This window comes from Rhinatrema bivittatum, chromosome 9 (assembly GCF_901001135.1).
Source record: "Rhinatrema bivittatum chromosome 9, aRhiBiv1.1, whole genome shotgun sequence".
Lineage (NCBI taxonomy): Eukaryota > Metazoa > Chordata > Amphibia > Gymnophiona > Rhinatrematidae > Rhinatrema > Rhinatrema bivittatum.
In genome coordinates this window covers 125,055,519-125,079,441 of record NC_042623.1, presented here as the reverse complement: position 1 = coordinate 125,079,441, position 23,923 = coordinate 125,055,519, and the positions used below count along the sequence as shown (strand labels likewise).

At 42.3% G+C, this 23,923-nt stretch overlaps 1 protein-coding gene across 3 annotated transcripts in view; it reads right to left on the bottom strand.

Annotated features, from left to right (window-relative positions):
- Positions 1-23,923, bottom strand: part of CHRM2 (cholinergic receptor muscarinic 2) — a 395,804-nt gene that overhangs the window by 141,898 nt on the left and 229,983 nt on the right. For all 3 annotated transcript variants that reach the window (XR_003858614.1, XM_029615737.1, XM_029615738.1), the window contains one exon: positions 10,688-10,828. The gene's annotated coding sequence lies outside the window, so the exon portion shown is untranslated. The remainder of the gene's footprint in view (positions 1-10,687; positions 10,829-23,923) is intronic.

Below are 23,923 nucleotides of genomic sequence, written 5' to 3'. Positions count from 1 at the left end.
CTGAGACCCATCAGTTGCAGGAAAGAGAGAGTGTGCCCCTACAAGAAGATCACTGGAGATTTCCCAGCCCCAGAGCCCAGGGACTGTTTGCTACAGAGAGACTGAGCTAAGTAATCTACAATTTCAAAGAGTTAATTAGAGGAGAAGATACGTTTCTCCTTCTGTATTACTGTTGTGGCTGCCCTCTGCACACTGAGATAAACCACCCCCTTTGTGGACAGCAAGCTAGAACACTTCTACCTGTGGCAGGCTGTCCATAGCCCAGCCCCTGTGATCAGCTTTCAGCCAAAGGAAGGTTGAGCTGTACCTGTCCCTCAGCACCAGACAAAAAATCCAAAGATTCGGGGGTTTGGATTACTCTTCCAGGAAGTTAAAAATAGTTAAGCTACAGTATCCAGCCTGGGAACGTTTATCATCTCTCTGCATCTACTTCAATTGGGCCCAATTGTTATGTGTACACTCTAGCCAGGACTGGTGATTTTGGAGAATTTAAAAAATATTTTCTGAATAATCAGATGCAAAGTATCTTTTGGGTTTGGCTATATGTTTTTTTTTTTTCCTTTTTAAAATGCATAACCCAATAGGCTGCTGCATAGACAGCTGTAGTGCCCATTGATTCATTTTCACTGGTTTCCCCACATTTATTTATTTAATAACTTTACCTGCCCCTGCAAGGAAGTCTGGGGTGCAGGACATAAAAATTAAAACAGGAAAAACAAACAAGAAAAACGCAAATACAATTACATTATTGTACGTCGAAATCTCAATTCATGGACAAACTGGAAACTATTGAAATGCCTCTTCAAACCAAAAAGTTTTTAATTGATTAAATTAGAATCTTCCAGTTTATTTCTCCTTTTCAATCCTATAGTTGCTTTTCTGTTCTTATATGCCAATGTGTTTATTTTTTTCTGTTCCTCTTATTCATATTGACTTACTGCCAGTGAAAGTTAAGCATTTATTCTTGGTGTGTTGATTGCATATGGTGTATTGTGAAACAAAGAAGAGGTTACCCAAGAAGGGACACCAGGTGTGGTATTGGGGTTGGGGGATACAGTCTTACACCCTTCAGGGCGAGCAAACCCACAAGGATTAATCATAGTATTTCTTCTATGGTTAACTGCCCCTCCCTTAGCCCACGTAACTTAAACTACCTCAGGGGGAGGTCACATAATTCATAGTTCACACCCATAATTAATCAAGCTGCCATATTCTAAATCATTTATAATCTATGTAGTTGGTACTTTGGCAGATCTAATACAGTAGTTAATTCATACTGTTACTGCTGCCTGCTAAAATTACCATACATAGATCTTTATTCCAAAAAAAAAAAAGAAAACAGATTACATATTTCATAAATGATAAAAACAAGAGTGCACTACAGAGTTAATATGCTGTTCCACTAACAGGCAAATCATACCCCTAAGTTATTTATCTTAGGCACAGGAGCCCAGTTGAGTTGTTGATAAATTGAGTTGTAGATGCTGTTTTCTCAGCCTTAGCAGCTCTGCCTTATTGTGATTAAGTTGTAGTTTATGAGAAGTTAACTATAGCTCTGTGAACTGCAGGCCTTTATTTAGGTGCACAATAGCATTTACATGATTCTTACCTAGTGAGTAATGCATTTGAATGCCAGCATTCATGATGTATGATAAGCTGAGAGCCAAAGGGTTCATGTACGCATTAAATGGGGGGAGAGGATGGGACCCTGAAGAATCCCTGAAGATACTTTGTAATGTTTAAAACAGCTATGACCCCAGCAAACTTGTTGCCTGCCAAATAAAAGGAAAACCATGAGTGCTGTACCTGTTATCCCGCTGGCATCCAATCTCGCTAAAAGCAAGCTGTAATCAAGACCGAGATGCAGTTTTGACAGGCATCCCACATCCTCCTAAGGTCGTTTGATAATGTCAGCAGGGCAATCTCTGTGCTGTAACCTGACCTAAACCCAGATTGCCTTGTTGCTAAAATGTTATTATCTTCAATGACTTCTGAGAATTGATGTTCAATTGATCACTCAATAAACTTATCAGTAAAAGATAGGTCCAGAGGCCTGAAAACTGAGAAAAATCAGTGTATCCCTTTGCAGGGTAGAACAAATACCTATTTTTAGTGGGATCAGAAATTCTCCTATTAAGGAGTCATTCACTAAAGACTCTATAAAAAGAGTCAGGCTCTGCTTCTTTGATAATATCTGCAGGGAGTACATCTAAAACAGAGTCAGATGCCTTCCTTGTCACTAAATTTTGAATTCTCTTTTTTGAAAGGGAATTAAAAAATTACTTGAAAAATTACCTGTAACTTTTCTGTTAGAAGCAATGTGTCTAGTTTTTATTATACAAACCTACACGTTATATCTTTCCCCTTCCCTTCTCCTCCCTCCAATCACCAAGAATGCCTCTTTACAACATAGGTAGAATTGGAGAAATTACTTACCTGATCATTTCTTTTTCCTTAGTGTAGACAGATGGACTCAGGACCAATAGGTTATGTGCTCTTCTGCTAGCAAATGGAGACGGAGTCAGGTTTCAAAGCTGACGTCACCTTAGATATATTCCTGCAGTGACCTCAGCCATTCAGTATTCTCTTCAAAAGCCATTGTGGACATACTAATGAAAAACTTGAATAAAATTTGAATACAACTTAACTTGATCAAAAACTTGATTGAAAACTGGTGACCATAACTGTACTCAACCAAACATAAGCGTTAAATTCCAGCAATATTATAGATGCCCTGATCTAGGGATAGGGCAACGGCTTACCCGGAACCTCTTGGAATCAAGATTCACCTCATGGGCAATTCCTTGGCACTGTTCATGGGCAGCCGTGGGTGCTGAGTCCATCTGTCTACACTAAGGAAAACAAAATTATCAGGTAAGTAATTTCTCCATTTCCTAGCATGTAGCCAGATGGACTCAGGACCAATGGGATGTACAAAAGCTACTCCTGAATGGGGTGGGAGACTGCCTGTGGTCTGGTTAGCACTGACCTCACAAAGGTTGTGTCCTCTAGGGCCTGGACCTCCAGGTGATAGAACCTGCAGAAGGTGTGCAGGTGTTGCGTCTGTCACTGCTCGACGCCCTCACTCCGCCCTCTCTACCTCTGTGGCGACTCACTTCGGGTCTGATGGACGGTTAGCAGCCATGGCGTCTTCTTGCCATCTTCCTCCGACATCCCCGGACCGTCACAATGCTGCGGATCCGCCATGTTCCTGATGACGTAGGGCGCGTGCGCTCCCATTGATGTACCAGAAAGGGCGTGAATCTTCGGGGGTGTCCCCCGAGCTGATGTCATCCTCTTCCAATATAAAAGGTCTCAGTATTCGCTAACTAATCGAGTTAACAAGGATTCGTCCAAGCTACTCTGCCTCCTTGGACTTACCCTCTCCTCGGGGGCCTCGCTCTCTTTTCTCTATTTCAGATTGCAGCTAGGAACCGGTACTCACTCTTCGAGGGCCCATGTTCCTGAACTCTCTGAAGATTCTCTACTGCCTGGAAGCTATCGCAGGTACAGTCATTTGTGAGTTATCATCGCTCTCTCAGAGCTTTCCCTGGAACCAGGTACTCGGTCCTCGAGGGCCTAACCCTTTCCAGCTACTGAGCTTCCTCAAGACCTTATATGAGTTTTGTCATCTAATTCTGGCTATGAACACAGCATACCCTATCTACTCACTATCTATAGTTTCTCTACAGCTCAAACCTGGGATCGTAGTTCCAGTACCTGAGGGACTTCAGCCTTGCCGGGCATATCAGCTCACTACTGCCACCTCTGGTGGTTCTACTAATCTGTCTAATAAAAGAATTATTTGTGTCTGTCTCCGTACTCAAGCCTAGCCGGTGGTCCCTCTCAGGATATCCTCCTGGGGGCGCAGTCATCTGCCATTGGCCCAAGGATTCACCTATCTACCTTCATCTACAGCTGAGTGCCCTCTTCAAGCACTCCGCTGATAACAGATTGCTACTCCCTTCTTCATTAGGAGTCTTCAGCAACACATTCATAACAGATTGCTACTCTGTAGTCTATCCTAACAGATTGCTAACTCCTCCCGGAGATCATACAGATTGCTGACTCCTCTCCTCTGGAGGAGTAAAGTATAACAAGATTGCTAACTCCTCCCCTCTGAGGAGTTAGACCATAACAGATTGCTAACTCCTTCCCCCTGGAGGAGTAGATCATAACAAGATTGCTAACTCTTCCCCCCTGGAGGAGTAGATCATAACAGCAGGGAAGTCCATGCCACTGCTTGGTAGATGTCGACGGGAGACTGTAGCTTAGCTTCCGCCCAGGATACTGCCTGGGTCCTAGTGGAATGAGCTATAACCTGAAGGGTAAAGGCTTCCCTGCCTCTACATACACTCCCATGATCACTTCCTTGATCCAGCAAGCTATGGTAGCTTGCGAAGCTGCTTCTCCTTGTTTCTTTCCACCATGAAGAACAAACAAGCGGTCTGTTTTACACACTGGTTCTGAACGTTCTAGATACTGTACCAAAAGCCTACTGATGTTTAAGTGGTGTAAAAGGTGGTAGTCTTCTGTGTCCTCCTTGCGTCTATCTAGGGATGGTAAGGAAATGGACTGGTTCAGGTAAAACTCCGAGACTACCTTTGGCAAGAAGGAAGGAACGGTGCGAAGCTGTAATGTTCCTGGATTCAACCGGAGGAACAGCTCCCGATATGACAGCAGTGCCTGTAGTTCAGAGATGTGACGAGCCAAGCATATTGCCACCAAGAATACAGTCTTCAACATTAACAGGCATAGAGGCAGATTGCGCAGTGGCTGAAAGGAAGGCCCTGCTAAAAAGGTCAATACTAGATTGAAGTTCCATAGGAGGACCGGCCACTTTAAGGGTGGTTGGAGATGTTTAACCCCTTTTAGGAAATGGGCCAAATCCAGATGTATCAACAGGCGGGCTCCATTCACCTCGCTTCTGAAACAGGAGAGAGCCACCACCTGGACCTTCAAGGAGTTGAGGGACAACCCTTTGTTCAGGTCTTCCTGAAAAATTCCAGAATCATGGGAATCTTGGTCTTCTGAGGGGGCACCCCGTGTTCCTTGTACCAGGCCTCAAATATTCTCCAGATTGGAATGTACACGAAGGATGTCGAGAACTTCCACATGTGGAGCAAGGTGGAAATTACTAGAGATGAGCTTCGTTTTTTTCTACCGGGTCATTTTTTGAGTCGGATGCTTCGGGGTAAAGTTAGTTTTTCCTCGGCTAGTTTTTTGGAAAAATGAACAAAAACTAAACGGGGAAAAACGAAATCAGCTCAAAAAACGATGCGGGAAAACGAAGCTCAAAAAAACCCACCCCAAGCATTAAAAGTTATTATAACACATTAAATACAACCCCTTCCACCATCCCAATCCCTCCCCAAGACTTACTAAAATCCCTGGTGGTGCAGCGGGGTCCCGCGAGGGATTTCTCCCTCCATGCTGTCGGGCTATCTAGCCTGCCTCGATCAAAATGGCGCCGATAGCTTTTGACCTACCGGTGCCATTGGTGCCATTGGTGCCATTGGTCAGCCCCTGTCACATGGCCATCGGCGCCATCTTGTGCTCCTACCATGTGACAGGGGCTGACCAATGGCACTTGTAGCCCCTGTGATATAGTATGGGCAAAGGCTATCAGCGCCATTTTGATTACTGGCAGCCGACAGTCTGAGTGCAGGAGGTTGCTCCCGGACCCCTACTGGACTTTTGGCAAGTCTTGTGGGGGTCAGGAGGGTCCCCCAAAACTTGCCAAAAGTCCCTGGTGGTCCAGCGGGGGTCCAGGAGTGACCTCCTGCATTCGGACCGTCGGCTGCCAGTAATCAAAATGGCGCAGATAGCCTTTGCCCATACTATGTCACAGGGGCTACCAGTGCCATTGGTCAGCCCCTGTCACATGGTAGGAGCACAAGATGGCACTGATGGCCATGTGACAGGGGCTGACACTTGCAAACGTATCTATTTGAATAACTTTAACAAGTTATATTTTTTCAATATGAGAGGGTTGGGCGTTTCAGAAGTGCTGCTCTCTTCTTACTGATAAGTGCCAGTATCTTTAAAAGTTTAAAACATAAAAGTCAACACACAAGTTTAAAACTAATGCTCAAGAATATATTATTTTAACTTGGAAACCAATGATTAAAATTTGACAACCTGTGTTCCATAATCAGGTTGCAAGTTAACGCTTAAAAAACCAAGCCAGAAATACATGCATACAAAAAAAGAAAAAATAGGCGTGAAAAAGTATCGCTAAAAAAAGTGGTGTTTTACAGCTAGTTTAAAGTGAGTTAATGTCATACATTATGAGGTTTTCCAGGTTTTTCTAATAAATGAGCATTAAATACTAATATTATTTATTTATTTATTTAAAAACTTTTCTATACCGTCGTTTAGTGGTATACTATCACAACGGTTTACAGATAGGCACATAAATAAGTCTGGTTAGGATTATCAATTAGCTAGTAGGTGCCAATAAATTTTCGGTAAATGCTAAATTTATAAACCCAAACAATATAACATGAAAAAATTATGAATTCAAAAAGAGACCTGTTATATGGATGTCAATAATCTGAGTGTACCTTCATATGATGCTGTAAAAAAATACGGCTATCGTGACTGTGAAGCCTATGTGTAGGCTTTAAAAATCATTAGGTACCCCAGTGTTGGAATGCAAACTTTTGTAGTGCTCACTGTCCACTGTGCAATTGTTGCTGAAATGATCACGTGGATACTGTTGCAATATTCACTTATCTCAAAATTGTAGTCGGTCTTGCCTCAGCCGACATCCTGATGTTTCGGAGGCTGGCTCCTTCTTCAAGGGCTGGATATGCGCAAGAGAGACCGGTATTCCAGTGAAACATTACTGTCACAACATCTAATGTTTCAGTGGAATACCGGTCTCTCTTGCGCATATCCAGCCCTTGAAGAAGGAGCCAGCCTCCGAAACATCAGGATGTCGGCTGAGGCAAGACCGACTACAATTTTGAGATAAGTGAATATTGCAACAGTATCCACGTGATCATTTCAGCAACAATTGCACAGTGGACAGTGAGCACTACAAAAGTTTGCATTCCAACACTGGGGTACCTAATGATTTTTAAAGCCTACACATAGGCTTCACAGTCACGATAGCCGTATTTTTTTACAGTATCGTATGAAGGTACACTCAGATTATTGACATCCATATAATACATTTTCGGTTACATGATTCAAATAATATATGCTATCTGGATCGTGGATTGGAAATTCCATTTATATGACTAATAGAATAGCCATATATGAGATATACTGTACTCTCTTAAATTAATCTTTAGGTATGAGAAAAATAATAAAGGAGGGATAACTGCTGTTTGTTGACTTTTAACTGTGTGTCAGAGTTCTTTTTCTTGTCCATTAGTATTCCTTACTCCCCACTCTCACTGTTAAAAACTTTTTTGAAGAGCCATGTTTTAAAACTTTTTTTTTAAATTAATGAAATAATCTTTCATTAATCTTATTTTGAGTGGCATTGTGTTCCATAATATTGGACCGGCTAGGGATAGTGCTCTCTCTCTTACTTGCGTCAGTTTTGCTGTCTTTACAGAGGGAATGGTTAGTAGAGCTTTATTGGCTGATCTTAGATTTCTCTGGGGGACATGTAGTCGTAGTGCAGTGTTTAGCCAGTCAGTATTTTCCTCATAGATTAGTTTGTGGATTGTGCATAGTTTTTTAAATTGCACTCTTTGTTCAATTGGCAGCCAGTGTAATTCAGCGAGTGTTTGAGTGATGTGATCTCTTCTGCTTTTTCCAGTTAGTATTCTGGCTGCAGAGTTCTGTAAGATTTGTAGTGGTCTTAGTGTTGTAATTGGTAATCCATGCAGAAGTGTGTTACAATAGTCTGTGCTAGCGAATATAAGTGCTTGAAGAACAGTTCGAAAGTGCGCTTGGGTTAATAAGGGTTTTAGCCTTCTAAGGACCATTAGTTTGGCGTAGCCTTTCCTAACTTTCACTGATATGTGTTGCTTAAGATTGAGTTCATTGTCAATTATTACACCTAGGTTTCTGGCTTTTTCGGTTAGTTCCACTATCTGATCCTTTTTAAGTTTGATGGGATTCTGTATTAATTCAGTGGTTTTTCTTTCAAGGTGTATGAATTCTGTCTTTTCAATATTAATTACCAGTTCCATTTGGCTTAGTAGTTGTTTAATTATATCTAGGTACAACATTGCTAAGTTTAGTGTTTTTTCAATTGTTTCCTCTACTGGTAGAATTAGCTGAATGTCGTCAGCGTATATGTAATGTATGATACCTAGTCCTGCCAAGAAGTGACATAGAGGCAGCATGTAGATATTAAATAGAGTTGCTGAAAGTGCTGACCCCTGTGGCTTTAGAAATATGATGTTTCTGTATTATTATATTTAGAACTACATATCGTACTATAGCAGTTCATAATTATTGGCAGGTCTTTAAGAGCATGAGAGGTCTTGAACGAGTAGATGTGAATCGGTTATTTACACTTTCAAATAATAGAAGGACTAGGGCGCATTCCATGAAGTTAGCAGGTAGCACATTTAAGACTAATCGGAGAAAATTCTTTTTCACTCAACGCACAATTCAGCTCTGGAATTTGTTGCCAGAGGATGTGGTTAGTGCAGTTAGTGGACCTGGGTTCAAAAAAGGTTTGGATAAGTTCTTGGAGGAGAAGTCCATTAACTGCTATTAATCAAGTTTACTTAGGGAATAGCCACTGCTATTAATTGCATCAGTAGCATGGGATCTTCTTAGTGTTTGGTAATTGCCAGGTTCTTGTGGCCTGGTTTGGCCTCTGCTGGAAACAGGATGCTGGGCTTGATGGACCCTTGGTCTGACCCAGCATGGCAATTTCTTATGTTCTTAGCAGCAAGTCCCCTATGGTGGTATAAGGGGCCTAGCAGGAAGACATGTTATCAGCAAGACCCCTGTGGTTGTATAAAGAGTCTGGCAGGTAGACATGTTGCAACAAGTTCCTTATGGTGGTATAAGGGGCCTGGCAGGTAGGCATATATCAGCAAGACCTCTATGGTGGTATATGGCACCTGGCAGGAAGGCAGATCTGTAGGAGTAAGAACCCTGTGGTGGTATAAGGCAGGCAGGCAGAGCAGAAGTGGCTGCAATCGCTGCATAGGTATGGTCCTCGCACTGAACAGGATTTGGTAATTTAGCAGGTGGGTAGGAGGATTAGGGTCAGGATGAAGTGGAGGGGTAGGGTAAGAACATGGCGGACAGTTTGGCTAACTTGTAGAGGAGAGGCGGGACTCTGGCACTGACTCATCTTTCATTTTTTCTGAATACCTACAGGGAGTAGGGGAGGGGGGAAGGGGGCTGCTTGGCCCAGCAGGGCCCTTACTTTTTTTATATTGACTTGGGACCTGCGATTTGCACCCCCATGCCTGTGCTCCATTTTTTGTAATATAGCTGGTTAAGGTTAAAATTATCCAGCTACCTTTAGCCAGCTAAATTTAGCCGGAAAACTTTATTTAGGGATATTCAGTCAAAGGAACTGACTGAATTTGCTTCAGTTCCTTTGACTAATCACAGGAACTGAAACAATTGTACAATTATATTTTATTTTTATTTTAGTTGTATTAATGTGTTTATTTATTTTGCATATATAATTACTGTATGTTAGGTATTTAATTTTTGGTATCATGGTCTGTGGGTGGGGTTTTAAGATTTGGATTTTAATTGTATTTTATTGTGTTGCTTAAAATTGCTGTGAGCATTTATGTAGTGATATTTGTTAAATATAAATAAGTAAAAATAAATAAATAAAAGGATGCTTAAGGTGTGTGAGTTTCTCCCCAACATTCTACTCAGTAAAGACTGAAGCAAAAAAAATTAATTTAGATTTTCTGCTATAGCTCTATGCACCCTGAGTTCTATCTGCTTTCTTTCTCTCTGCACTGACCTCTGCTGGCATAGAATATGACTGCAAGCAAAACTTGCAATACTCTGCTGTTCATAGCACAGAGTTAAAATATGTTCACTAATGTCCTGATACCCTGGAAACTGTATGTCATCTAAGGAAAAGAACCTGCCTACAGTATGAAATTATCCTTGATTAGGGTAGTGAGCATGGTGGAAAACAAGGAGCACCAGGTAGCTGATTTGCTTACTCTTTAATGCTTTGGGAAGCCTTAGATTGCCAGTTCAAGATCACTTGGGTCTTACAATCCAAACTGGATCTTACAGCCCCTTTTGTGAGGAACATCCTCCCAAAGATCTAGGAGTTATTTCTCTGGGATGCACTGTGGGAACAAATCAAATTTGGGATGCATTGTAGGATGCACTGTAGGAATAAATCAAATGTGGGGCATGCGAGCATTCTCAGCTAGCAAAGTTCTCCTAAACCATATACCCCTCTGGCAACCAAATAGTGCCAACTTTCCTTCAATCATATTGGAACCCAGAGTTTCTAAAAGTGAAGATTCATCATGGAGGTTGGAAGGGGGAGCTTGTTGACCTGGTAATTGAGTGTAGTGCTTAAGCAGCAAGACGTGGAAAACCATTTTGCTTTGTTGTTTATAAATAATGTTATTTATAACTAACTTGAAGGACCACAGATTAACTTGTTTGATGGTATTTGGGCTCAGAAACTTATGGCTTAATTTAAATTAACAGTTCCAAGTGACAATTCTGATCATGAGTTTAAGAATGCAAGGTCTTAATGGTTTTGATTTACCTGTTTGTAGTCTTCTATAGCTATTTCAATACATCTGATGGAATTAGCACATGTATCCAGTAGATGGTTCAGCAACTGGGTCACAGCAGAAACCAAGGACTGTTGAGAAGTGCAGGATGGAAACGAGGGTTGAAATCATAACTGGAAAATAAAATAAAAAAGCAATATTATTGGGTAGAAGGGTAAATGACATTGCTGTATGCAAATGTATCAGAGATCAACGGTGAGAGCCAGTCAGGAGTTGCAAAAGACAATCTGCTGCCTGTGGTGAGCAACGAGATGGTGCTCTCCCACCATCCTCAAGGCATGGCACAGAACGGGGCAAATCTCTGAGCGTGCCAAGGCAATGGGGTTCCACCTGAAGTTTTCCTAAGTGGGAGCCTGGCCCTTTTAGTGATTTGAAATGCTGCAGTCAGGCTTCCTAGAAATGTGATAATATTCCTAGGAAGCTGGTAACCCTGCCACATTTCCAGGCACCCTGCCACCTGCCACCCATCCTTCCCCAGCAGCACTCTAGTATGTTAAATTTGTATATAATCTTAAAGAATTGTTTGTGCCCTTCATACACAGGATGATGACTGCACTCGTGTCTCTGAGTGTCTGACGGTTAATTCCCATGCATCAAAAGGTATAACCTTTCCCAATTTACCCGTTCCACCCCACTCATGATTTCATAAATCTCAATCATATCCCCTCTGTCATCTTTTTTCTAGGCTAAAGAGCCATAATCTGTTTGTTCTTTTTTTCCACAAGGGAGCTTTTCCATCCCCTTTATCATTTTTGTTGCACTTCTTTATACTTTTTCTAAGTCCTCTATCTTTTTTAAGATGGGGCAACCCAGAGCTGCACACAGTTTTCAAGGTGCAGTCGCACCATGGATATATACAAAGGCATTATACAGTATATTCTCAGTTTTGTTCTCTGTTCTTTTCCAAATAATTCCTAACATTCTATTTGCTTTTTTGACTGTTTCCATATACTTAATCAAATATTTCAAGGGATTGTCCACAAGGATTCTGAAGTGGTGACTCCTAACACGGAACCTAGCATCATGTACCTGTAGTTGGGATTATTTTCCTACATGCATTCCTTTGCACTTGTCCACTTTAAATTGCATCTGCCAGTTAGAAGCCAGGTTCCTGGTCTCACAAGGTCTTTCTGTGGTTCCTGACAATCCGCTGCTGTTTTAATGACTTGAAACAACTTTGTGTCATCTGCACACCTGATCACCTCACTAGTTCCTTTCTCTAGATCATTTATGAATATACTAAATAGTAGGGATGTGAATCGTTTTTGAACGATTAAAATTATCGTCAGATAATTTTAAAATCGTTCTAAATCGTTAGAGTGCACGATACAATACAAATGCCCCCGATTTATCGTCAGGGGCATTTGTATTGTATCGTTAAATAGGGCACGGGAATTATTTGGGGGAGGGCGGGAAAACCGGTACACCAAAACAACCCCTAAACCCACCCCGACCCTTTAAAACCAATTCCTTACCCTCCCCCACCCTCCCAAACCCCCCCAAAATGTTAAGTTACCTGGTGGTCCGGGGGGGGGGGGGGGGGGGGTCCTGGCGCGATCTCCTGCTCTCGGGCCATCGGCGCCATTTTGGCTGCCACTAATTAAAATGGCGCCGATGGCCTGATAAAAAAACCAACCCACCCAACCCTTTAAATTGACCCCCCTTAGCCTCCCCCACCCTCCCGACCCTTTTTTTTTTAGGGAGGCCCGCGCCGCTAAAAAAAACCAACCACCCGATCCTTTAAATCGACCCCCCCTCCCGACCCCCCCAAAACCTTTTAAAATTACCTGGTGGTCCAGGGGGGCTTCGGGGGGCCTCGGGGAGAGATCCAGGGGGCCTCGGGGAGAGGAGAGATCCAGGGGGGCCTCGGGGAAAGATTTCCCGTTCTCAGGCATCAGCTGTTCTAAAAGAAAAATGGCGCCGATGCCCCTTTGCCCTTACCATGTGACAGGGTATCCGTGCCATTGGCCGGCCCCTGTCACATGGTAGGAGCACTGGATGGCCGGCACCATCTTTAAAGATGGCGCCGGCCTATAGGCCATCTTTACTCATCAGTCTATAGGCTTTACTCATCAGCCTATAGGCTGATGAGTAAAGATGGCCGGCGCCATCTTTAAAGATGGCGCCGGCCATCCAGTGCTCCTACCATGTGACAGGGGCCGGCCAATGGCATGGATACCCTGTCACATGGTAAGGGCAAAGGGGCATCGGCGCCATTTTTCTTTTAGAACAGCTGATGCCTGGGAACGGGAAATCTTTCCCCGAGGCCCCCCTGGATCTCTCCTCTCCCCGAGGCCCCCCTGGATCTCTCCCCGAGGCCCCCCTGAGGCCCCCCTGGACTACCAGGTAATTTTAAAAGGTTTTGGGGGGGTCGATTTAAAGGGTAGGGTGGTTTTTTTTTTTTTTAGCGGCGCGGGCCTCCCTAAAAAAAAAATTAGCGATGTGAATTGGAATCGGAAACGATTCCAATTCACATATCTTAACGATCAGATTTCCCCCCCCCCCCCCAGCCGAATCTGATCGTTAAGACGATCTGGCACACGATTCACATCTCTACTAAATAGCACAGGTCTTGGCGCAGACCCCTGGAACGCTCCACTAATGACTTTTCTTGATTTGGAAAACTGACCATTTAGTCTTGCCCTCTGTTTCCTGTCTTTTATCCAATTCCAATCCATAATAGGACACTTCCTCCAATCCCATGACTTCCAAATTTCCTCAGGAGTCTTTCATAAGAGGCTTTGTCAAATGCCTTCTGAAAATCCAAATATACTATATCAATTTGCTCACCTTTATCTGCATACTTATTTATACCATTGAAAAATCTAGTAAACAGGTAAGGCAAGACTTCCCTTTCCAAAAACCATGTTGACTCTCCCCCATTAAACCACATCTATGTGGTCAGTAATTTTGTTTTTAAGAATAACTTCTACCACTTTGCCCAGCACTGGCGTGAGGCTCACAAGTCTATATATAGTTTCCCAGATCATCCCTGGAGCCATTTTTAAAAATTGTCACATTGGCCACCCTCTAATCATCTGGTACCATGACTATTTTAATTGATAGGTTCCATATCACCAGAAACAGGTCTGCAATTTCATGTTTGAATTCCTTCACAACTCTGGGGTGAATATCATCTGGTCACAGTTTAGTCTATCAATCTAATTTTTTTTGCATCCTCCAGTTTCACAGTGATTTCATTTAGTTGCTCAGAGTGATCACCATAAAAAATGCTGCCACTGTGGGTATGACCCCAACATCATCCTCAGTAAAGATAGAGGCAAAGAAATAATTTAGTTGTTCTGTCTCCTTGTTTTCCCTGAGCACCCCTTTTATCCCTTCGTCATCTAGCGGCCCAACTGACTCCCTAATAGGCTTTTTGCTGAACATACTCTCCTAAAGTTATTTGGCTTCATATAGCCAGATAATGTTAAAACCTAACCGGCTAAGAATAGACACAGAATGCCTTAGTGAATCAGGCCCTAAGCCTGAATATATCCTGTTAGGTTTTAAGTTATCCAGCTTCGTGTGGCGGGATAACTTGAGACTTAACTGGCTATATTAAAAAAAATATAACCGGTTAAGTGTCACTGTTTAAAAATAAAGTGCAGTGCGGGCATACAGCCTGATTCTCCTCTCCCCTAATATTTAACATATGGCCATACCAGGCTAAGTACCCCCCCCCCCCCCCCAAACCCTTCCAAAAGTACATTAATAAAATGTGCTGAAGTCTGCAGGTCCACTTCTTCTCCCTGGCTCCACTAAAAATGACCTTAGGTGCCCCTTCTCTTCCTGCCTCACACCCTAGCCTCCACCCACCCACCTTGAGAAATACAGTCCCTTGAGTCAGGATCCTGGTGCTGAAGCACAATTGCAGTCACTTTCAATATTGCTATAAGAGCAAGTTGCAAACTCAAATTCAATTAGTGCTGACACAGATAAACTGCTGATACCTGGATAAAATACTTAACCAATTGTATTAAATACCTATCTGGAAAACATTTTGAGTGCCTACTTTTTTGACTATTGAATTACATACAATTTATCCAGCTGAAGAACTCAAAGGCCTAAAGGATTCATAAGAGGCTAAATGGTAGGATTTTCACACTTGAGTAAACAACTACATAGAAACATCATGGCAGATTAAGATCATCTAGTCTGCCTGTCCACACCAACTACTCTGTTCTGCAATCCTTACAATTCCATCAGAGAGGTCCTCTGTGATTGTCCTATGCTTTCTTAAAATGTGATACTGTTCTTGTCTCTACCACCTCCACTGGGAGGCTGTTCCATGCATCCACCACAATCTGGGGTAGATTTTACAAATTTGCGCATGCGTACTTTTGTTCGCGCACCAGGCACAAACAAGAGTACGTGGGATTTTAATAGATATGCGAGTAGCCACGTGTATCTGTTAGAATTCGGGATCGGCGCGCGCAAGGCTGTGCAAAATCGGCAGCCTGCGCACACCGAGCCGCGCAGCCTACCTCCGTTCCCTCTGAGGCCGCTCCGAAATCGGAGCGGCCTCGGAGGGAACTTTCCTTCCACCCCCCCGCACCTTCCCCTCCCTTCCCCTACCTAACCCACCCTCCCAGCCCTACCTAACCCCCCCTACCTTTGTTGCACAAGTTACGCCTGCCCGAGGCAGGCGTAACTTGCGCATGCCAGGCCAGCCGCCGGCGCACGATTCCCAGGCCCGGGAACCATTTCGGAGGCCTCGGCCACGCCTCCGAAATGCCCCCAGGCCGGAACCACACCCGCGGCCCCGCCCCCAAATGACGTGCTGCCGTGACAAGCCCCCGACACGCCCCCCCAGGAAAGCCTCGGGACTTATGCCCGTCCCGGGGCTTGCGTGCGCCGCCAAGCCTACTCAACATAAGCTTGGCGCACGCAGGGGGAACTTCGGGCATGTTTTCGGGCCCTTTGTGAAAATCTGGCCCTTTGTGTAAAAAAATATTTTCTTAGATTACTTCTCAGTGTTATCACTCATCCCATGACCCTTTGTTCTAGAGCCTCCTTTCTTTTGAAAGAAACCTGCCTCCTCTGTATTGATCATTTGGAGGTAATTAAACATCTCTATCATATCTCCCCATCCCACCTTTCCTCTAGGGAATATATGTTTTGATCTTTACGTCTGCTTCCATATGCTTTATAACAAAAACCATTGATCATTTTAGATGGCACCTCCTGGACTGAATCCATACAGTTTATATCCTTTTGATGATGCAATTTCTAGAATTATACACAGTATTCCAAATGAGGTTTTACCAGGGACTTTCTGTATACAGAGGCAATATCACCTCCTTTTTTTTCTGCCGACCATTCCTCTCAATGCACCCAAGCATTTTTCTGGCTTTTGCCATCACCCTATCCACCTGTTTCTCTACCATAAGATCATCAGATATGATCAACCTCAGATCCTGTTCTTGTTTTGTGCATAAAATAATTTCACTCCTTAGACTGTACTGATCCATTGATTTTTGTATCCTTAAAACATGACTATGCATTTTTAGCGATAGATCTTAGTTGCTAGATTCTAGACCATTCCTTAAGCTACACTAGATCCCTCTTTGTTTTCCACATCTTCCTGTATGTCTATCATGTTGCAAATTTTGTTAACATCCTCAAAAAGACAACCCTTTCCCAATAGTCCTTCCGTAATATTGCTTATGAAAATTTTGAAAAGAACCAGTCCAAGGGCCAAGCCCTGTGCAACACCACTAATAACGCCTTTCTCCAAAGTGAACTCCATTTTCCACCACCATTTGTCACTTTCCACTCAAATAGTTTCTAACCCAGTATGTTACTTCATAAGGCATCTATGCAGAACCATGTCAAAGGCTTTACTAAAATCCAAGGGGCAGATCTTAAAACATACGCATGGGCGTAGATTTGTTGTGTGCGTCGAGCCTGAGGGAAGCCCCAATGACTTTCCCCGTTCCCTTCAAGGCTGCTCCGAAACCATTCCCCGGCCCGGGGGCTGTTTTGGAGGCCTCGTCCACGCCCCCGGAATGCCCCCAGCCTATGCAACATAGGCGCGCCGGCACGCAAGTCCCCTGCGCGTGTAAATCTGGCTTTTAAAATTTAACCCCAATCGTACTACATCTAGTGCTCTCTCCTGATCCAACTCTTTGATCATCCAGTCAAAGAAACTGATATGATATATCTGATAAGACCAACCTCTGGTAAAAGCATACTGTTTTGAATCTTCTAATCCATTTGATTCCAGAAATTGTACTATCCTCTGTTTTAGCAGTGATTCCATTTATTTACTTTCCACAGAGGTCAGACTAACCAGCCTGTATTTCTCAGCCTTCTTTTATTTTTGTGAAATATTACTACATCTGCCTCGCTCCAGTCATTCAAAAGAAAAGATCAGCCAATGAGCTGCCAGAAATTCTCTAAATTTCCTTAAGACCCTCGGATGTATCCTATCTAGTCCCATTGCTTTATCTACTTTTCGTTTTGCTAGCTCCTCATGAGCACAGTCTTCTAAAAATTATTTGAGATGTACCAATCCTATTTGTGTCCATTTTCTGTGGTCCTATTTCTGGCCTTTTCTCAATGAACACCAAACAGAAATATTTGATAATCAATTTTGCTTTTAACTCATCAGCCTCTTCATATTCCTTATGTCCCAAAATCTCACAATGACACTTTTACACTTCCTCCTATCACTAACATATCTAAGAAAAATCTAGTCCCTCTTTTTACCATTTTTGCAATGCTTTCTATTTGCATCTTTGGTCTCCTGACTTCTTTCCTAGCTTCTCTAAGTAAGATTTTCCAGATATTGTTGCCTTTCTTTCTTTTTCTGTGATTTATTTTTTTTACTGAATTTATATACCCTCATTTGGTGTAGCCATCACAATGGTTTACAACAGCAATAAAATTACAATAAAATAAAATATATATTATTAAAGTAAAATTATGATAAAATAACATAACAATATCAGTACAATAAGTCTAAAAATACATTAAGATTATACTCGAGAGCTTAAAAGCGAGGAAGAATAGTAGTTAGTGAAATGAATATAATTTCAAAATAAAATGAAATGGATCTTAAAAATTTGAAAAACATAAAAGTAACAGGCTGAGGCATATGAGTGCCTCAATGGGAATCATTAAAAGCCTTCAAAAAAACCAGGTTTTAATCTTTTTTTTGAATATTTTTAAATTTGACTGTAGGCGTGTTTCAGTGGGTAGTGACTGCCCATACCCCGCCCCTTTTTTCAAGCCCCGGGACATACGCATGTCCCGGGGCTTGCGCGCATCACCGAGCCTATGCAAAATAGGCTTGGCGCGCGCAGGAGCGGGTTTTCAGGGTTACACGCGTAATATACGCGCGTAACCCTTTGAAAATCCACCCCATAGGGTTTAGATTATCCGCAATCGATCTGGTCACACTAAACTAAGAGGTGGTCGTGTGTTCTGAGCTTGAAAAGTCTATGTTCTGAAACTCGGATTGGAGCTGGACTTCAAGTTCTTCCAAATTAAATGATGGACGAAAGGAAAAGGTTACGAGATTGGTGTTTAATGGACCTGTGTTTGTATTAAGTAACATGTTAGCTTGAATCAGAAAATGATCTGACCATGGGACCAGTGTTTGAGTGGTGGGGGATCTAATTGTAACTTTGGAATTAATAAAAATGAGATCTAATGTGTGTCCTGCTTTTAGCGTAGGACCACTTATTATCTGTTTTAAACCTAAAGCAAGAAAAGCATCAATCACTTGTAGTTTATGAATGCTAACATTTTATCCCTTACCTTTTTAGCTACTTCTTTAGAAAACCATAATGGCCTTTTTTCTGCTTACTTTTACTTACTTTCCTAATAAGAATGTTTGTTGCCCTTACATTATCTCCTTTCAGTTTTGCCCACTGCTCTTCTATTTCCGCTAGATTTCCCCTTCCACCTGCACCATGAACCTTCCACCTGCACCATGAACCATCACCACCTGCACTCTAATACTGAACTACCTAGATCATCATTCACTATAATATCAAAACACTGTCCTCATTGGTAATCACCAGGTCCAGTACTGCACCTTTTTATGTAGGTTTTGTTACTAGTTGACAGAACTGTTTACCCTGTAGAGAATCCAAGATCTCCCTGCTTCTAGAAGACACTGCAGTTGGGATGTCTCAATCAATATCCAGCAGATTGAAATAATCTATCAATAGCAATTCCCCTTTCAAAGCGATTTTGTGAAATTTCTCCAATAAATCCCTATCCATTTCTTCTGCCTGTGAAGCAGGTCTGCATATCACCTTAATATAAATGGATGCTTCTGTTGCATTCAGTGGTCCCACTTTTACCTCCAACTCCGATGCCAAGGAAGACCCCCCAATCTATGACGTGGCTAACCGCCGTGCTCCTGCAGGCCCGATGCAACAGAGAGCTTACTAGCCATGACCAATGAATGTGTTCACACTGATGTGAAAGAACATTAGTGATAATACTAAAGTTCAACAAGCTGGTAGTCAAAAAGATGCTACTTTTCTACTCTACATACCTACTATGACAGAGAGGAAAGGATCAGGAAATAGAAACTTTGTATGCTTTACTCAAGAATCCATATATCCCAAGGCACTGAAAGTTTATATTGCTTTGTTGATATGACTTTACAGTGTATGGTTTTACATTTCTAGTGTATTGTGGCATAATTTTTCAAGTAATGTAATTTTTTTCTTCAGTGCCTTGCTTCTAGCCATTTTTGTTAGTAATACATTTTAAAATGCATACTTGAATAAATCAGTTGCCAAAGGAAATTATGTGCATTGTTTCAATTGGAAAATTAACTCTAATATCTATGGGCTAAGTGTCCAAATCACTGTTGGAAATTTAAACCAGTAATATAGCTATTGTTAATACAAACAGGTCCACTTCATTAGATAAACACTTGCTCTCTGGAGCCCAGAGTTACCAGCAGATCTAATCCAGGAGGCCTGGCTACTTCCTCCAGAAAAAGTGAAATTTGTTCTTCAAAGCCTCCAGGTCATGGCAGGTATTGCTTTCAATATTAGAATGCAATGTTGTATGAGCCATTAAGAACAGTGGATCATAAATTCACATCATACAAAGACCCCATCCCTCTCCAACATGTTCAAAAACTGGCACCATTTCAACTATTTGCCAGTGCAGATTTTTAGACATGAGTCTGAGATATTATCTGCTAAGTTAAAATCATGAGGATATCCTTCCAAATGTATAAAACGGGCACAAAAAATAGCTCTTTATAGTGATTGGGATAGTTTGTTATCACATACTCATAGCAAAGATAACTCATAAACAGCAACATGTGTTAGTAGATTTTCTCCAATATCAAGAAAAATTGTCAGAAGCATGAGAACACACTGGCAAATGGTTCAAATGGTGCCATTTTTGAACATGTTGATTTTAGACTGGCGTTTTCTATATCACGTAATTTAAGAGAAATATTGTGCCCTGCTACATTACATGATTCCAAATTGGAAGATTCCTCAGCTTTGAATGGAAACAAACTACGGAAGTGTTTCAAGAGTGGACATTGTGAGGTATGCAAACAAACCTTACAATTAAAAGAGTTTGAGCATGAAGAGACCAAACGTATTTTCCAACTACAATATTTTACAACATGTACATCATCATTTGTGGTTTATATAATAAAATGTTCATGTAATAAAATGTATGTGGGAAAATCTAAAGGGAAATTGAGGATATGACTTTGAGAACACAAAAGTTGTATAAGGAATGCCAAGGAAAATGCTCCATTGATACAGCACTGCTTGTCTAATTTACATTCAGTTGATGAACTCAGATGGTTTGCGATAGACAGCATACTGCAAGCAAGAGGCAGCAACAGAAAGAGGCAATTATATAGATTAGAGAAAAAGTGGATTTTCAGATTAAAGGCTGAAGAACCCATGGGATTGAATGCAAAGATAGAATGGAATATTTTAATTTGAATATTCATTGAATTTGCACTGGTGACAAATATACCAATATGATTGTGTCAAAGGAAGAAGATTCATAATCAAGTCTAAAAAAAGGGGGGTATTTATTGGTCAGCGATAATTTTAAATTCATGAAAAGAGTATATATTGGATATGGGATATTCAGTCTTCAAATATAGCCAAAGAACAGGAAGTAGTATTAAACATCGGTGAATGTTTGTGATTGGTCGATTCTGAATATGTCTCGTGGTTCTGATTGGATACATGTAGTATATAGAGTAAATGCCAAACCATCACTCGGTAATGTATGCATAGTCAAGATGGACATTTTCAGAGTCTGCAAAGCAGAAGCAGTATAGGTAAGTGTATGTAGAATATGTTTCACAATAAAAGATTGTGCTTAATAATTGTTTTAATATTGTCTTTTGTAGAATCATTCACAAACCCTGACGCAGCTATTTAGTGAAATTTGGCGTTTTTGTGAAAACAAAGGCAACAAAATATAAGAGAAGCTCTAAAAATAAGTGCTTTTCATATTCTTGGCTACTTTGTGATATTTAAAAGATAATCAAGATTTAAAATATATGCAAAAGAAGATGTTAATGAGAAACTTTAACTTGACTTCAAGATAAATGGATTTTTCAAACAACATTTTTATTCATTACTGGGTACTCTGCTGTTTTTAATGGAAGTCCAAATCAATTTAGGTAGTTAATGAGAGAGACTTTATAAAAAATATTGGAAATAAAAACAATTGTAATAAAAATAAAACGAGAGTTTTAGACCCATGATTGCAACAACTATTTCTGGATTTTGTCTTTGACATTTCCTTCCAGTACTGTTGTGCCGGAGGTGGACCCTTGGACCAAGGTGGGGTTGACGCTACCTTTAGGAAGGATCCTACGGGTCCCCACCGTTGGCAGGTGGAGTGGGCTGAAGGACAGAGGCCGGCTGGCGCTTCACCAATACCAGCCCTCGTTCCCTGCGGGTTGAGCCTTTGGGTACTGGGACCGGCTGGGCTTAGATGGGCCTCCGTATGATGTCGTTGATGGATGGATCAAAGGGTCAGCCCAGAGGCAGCAACAGTGATGAGAAGAAGTCTGTACTGGACGAGACGGAGTCCTGGGCACCAATAGGAACAGAGTCAGAAGGGGGCGCCCGAGCAAGAACAGGCCGAAGCCTGAGTAAGCCAAGTCCAGGACATAAACAGATGGAGCATCATGAGCAAGCTGAAGTCAGGGCCAGTGGCAATCAGAAAGCAGTGGCAAGACAGGCTGAGGTCTGGACAAGGAGAGAGTCAATACGTAGTCAGGCAATGCAGAGGTCTGGGCTTGGAGAGAGGAAGTGGTGTAGTCAGGCAATGCAGAGGTCTGGGCTTGGAGAGAGTCAACGGCATGGTCAGGCAAATTCAATGGTCTGGGCTTGGAGAGAGGCAACGGCATAGTCAGCCAATGCAGAGGTCTGGGCTTGGAGAGAGGCAGCGGTGTAGCAGGCAATGCAGAGGTCTGGGTTTGGAGAGAGTCAATGATGTGGTCAAGCAAAGCAGTGGTCGTGTCCGAGTAGGCAGTCCAAAGGCAATAGGAATCAGTAACATGGAACAGGAGAACTGGAACAGGGAAGAATGAAGAGCAGGAACCAGGAATGCAGGGAGGATCACCAGGTAGCAACGAGTTAATGACCAGCGTGGAGACCTGTTGCAAAGGCAATCTGAGGAGTGGAGCCCAGCATTAAGTACCGGAGCTTTGCTGACGTCATCATCCGGGGCTGCAGCCAAGTTCCCGCCGTGGGCCCTTCTTAAGTCTCAGTGATGCGAGCGTGCACTCTTAGGGAAGGCAGCGTCTCTCCACGGGCCACGCTGAGAGGCCTGATGCGGAGCAGGAGCACAGGGATCCATAGATGAGCCGGAGGCACCGGGGGTGACCCGAGGACAGAGCCGGTGGCGCACTGCCGCCAGGTACAAGGAACCAGGCACTGGATTAGTCTGAAGGAGGTGAGGGGGCCGGGCCACAGGTCTGCTGTGGTCAGCATGCGTGACAAGTACTGAGGTCTTTTCCTCTTCCCAAAAATATTTTTCCCATTGAGATTAATTAAAAATCATAAAGAAATATATTTATGATTGCATAACAGACAGCAGAATAAGTATATTACACACACTAGTTACTATTTGATCTTCATTAAGATAAACCTCCTCCTGTAGGATTTCTCAAAATTCCAATGTGAGTGGAAGGAGGACTAAATGCAGAGTTACATGAACTAAAACCCTTTATGCACTTAGTGCCTTGCTGTATTGCTACTCATGCTGCTGCTGCCTGGCTTGCTCCTGCTACTCTGCCTCTCTTTGCACTGGGATATTTTGTTTGAGTATGTTTTTTTTGTTTGAATATATATTTATCTGGTTATTTTATGAATTTTCTTTCTGTATTCCACATAGACCCTTGTATAAATAATAAAAAAAAAAGAAAAACCTCTCTAGTCACGCATGCCTACTCCTAACTTCCCAGTTCCATTCTTCCCCCTCGACCTCTCCCCACCTCCTTTCCCTCCCCCCATCCCATCTTCCACCCCTCTCTAACCTAGCCCCTCCTATCACCCTAACCTCTCTCCCTCCCCCCCCCCGCCTTGTATATAGAATGTACATAATTCCACTGTCTTGTAAATAGACCTCTTCCAATCCCTCCTCTGCTCTATGAATATACTTAAAATCCCTATTGTTTCCCTACCCCCCCTTCCCTCCCCCTACACAGTTATAATATCAGTTACAATGTAAAGCCCAGTTGGCTGAATTTTTCTGTTGTCTGTAAACCGATGTGATGTCTCGTGCGAATGTCAGTATAGAAAAACGTTAAATAAATAAATAAATAAATAGTCTTCTCTGGATACCTTGGAATCTTGGTGCCACTTTTACAGCTGAGGCCAAACCTTCTCCTCCAACCCCATCTCTCTCTTGGTTTAGCGCCTTGCTGTGGTGTTATGCTACTGAGCTTGCTGGCTCAATTTGCACTCCATGCCTTGGGGTTTGATGCTTTTTTTCTTCCTCCTTCCTCCTTACTAAGGGCCTCATTTACTAAGCATTTTTCACATAGACACAGAATGGGAGAAAAGCCTTAATAAACCAGGCCTTTGGTGTCTTGGGTTGTTGATGACACCTCTATCATATCCCCCCCTGAGGGGGATATGATAGAGGTGTTTAAAATCATGAGAGGTCTAGAATGGGTAGATGTGAATCGGTTATTTATTCTTTCGGATGGTAGAAAGACTAGGGGGCACTCCATG